The 1,128-nt window shown below is 51.2% G+C and overlaps 1 non-coding gene across 1 annotated transcript in view; it reads left to right on the top strand.

The window, feature by feature from the left end:
- Nucleotides 1-74: 74 nt before the first annotated feature.
- The window catches only part of LOC130619584 (large subunit ribosomal RNA), a 3,592-nt gene continuing 2,538 nt past the window's right edge, over nt 75-1,128 (top strand). The window contains exon 1 of the ribosomal RNA XR_008980327.1: nt 75-1,128. This exon is cut by the window's right edge and continues 2,538 nt beyond it. This is a non-coding gene — a ribosomal RNA (large subunit ribosomal RNA).

The following is a 1,128-nucleotide window of genomic DNA, read 5'->3' as shown; positions in this document are numbered from 1 at the left end:
CTTCTGTCCTTCTGTCTCGGAACTCAACGCAACATTGGCTCGGCTTCACAATGCGCTATGCGCAATCCAACTTTTGACCTCAGATCAGACAAGACTACCCGCTGAATTTAAGCATATTAATAAGCGGAGGAAAAGAAACTAACAAGGATTCCCTCAGTAACGGCGAGTGAAGCGGGAACAGCTCAAACTTAAAATCTCCGTTGCTTGCGACGGCGAATTGTAGTCTCCAGAAGCGTTTCAAGGCGGATACACAGTGCTCAAGTTGCTTGGAACGGCACATCGTAGAGGGTGACAATCCCGTGCGTGGCACTGTGTACTGTTCACGATGCGCTTTCTATGAGTCGGGTTGCTTGGGAATGCAGCCCAAAATGGGAGGTAAACTCCTTCTAAAGCTAAATATTGGCACGAGACCGATAGCGAACAAGTACCGTGAGGGAAAGATGAAAAGCACTTTGAAAAGAAAGTTAATAGTACGTGAAACCGTTAGGAGGGAAGCGCATGGAATTAGCAATGCGCTGTCGAGATTCAGATGATCGGCAGCTGGTACGGGCGTTTTACGGATCCGAATGGACCGTTGGTGTTCGTCACTAGCAGTTGTTTGTCGCATTTCCCGGCAGCGTGCGTCAACAGCTGTTGGAACCGAGCGAAGAGCCCCGCAAGAAGGTAGCTGGCTTCGGTCAGTATTATAGCTTGTGGTGTGCGAGCTCGGGTCCGACAGAGGCGTCGCGGCACATGCTCTTTTGGGCTGGCTTCTCTCTTCCCAGTCGGTTGTCAACCATAGCGGACTGCGTGCAGTGCGTTTGAACTGCGGCCGGCTGTCGGGGGGATGAATGCACACATTGTGCTAAGGTTGTTGGCGGTCATATGGTTTCATGCGACCCGTCTTGAAACACGGACCAAGGAGTCTAACATGTGTGCGAGTCTTTGGGTGATTGAAACCCGCGGGCACAATGAAAGTAAAGGCTGCTTGCAGCTGAGGTGAGATCTCTTCGTTTCGGCGAGGAGCGCATCATTGACCGACCTATTCTACTCCTAGAAAGGTTTGAGTAAGAGCACATCTGTTGGGACCCGAAAGATGGTGAACTATGCTTGAGTAGGGCGAAGCCAGAGGAAACTCTGGTGGAGGCT

The sequence above is a fragment of the Hydractinia symbiolongicarpus genome, chromosome 1 (assembly GCF_029227915.1).
Source record: "Hydractinia symbiolongicarpus strain clone_291-10 chromosome 1, HSymV2.1, whole genome shotgun sequence".
NCBI lineage: Eukaryota > Metazoa > Cnidaria > Hydrozoa > Anthoathecata > Hydractiniidae > Hydractinia > Hydractinia symbiolongicarpus.
Note: the sequence above shows the minus strand (reverse complement) of the source record. Positions and strands in the feature narration are given on the sequence as shown.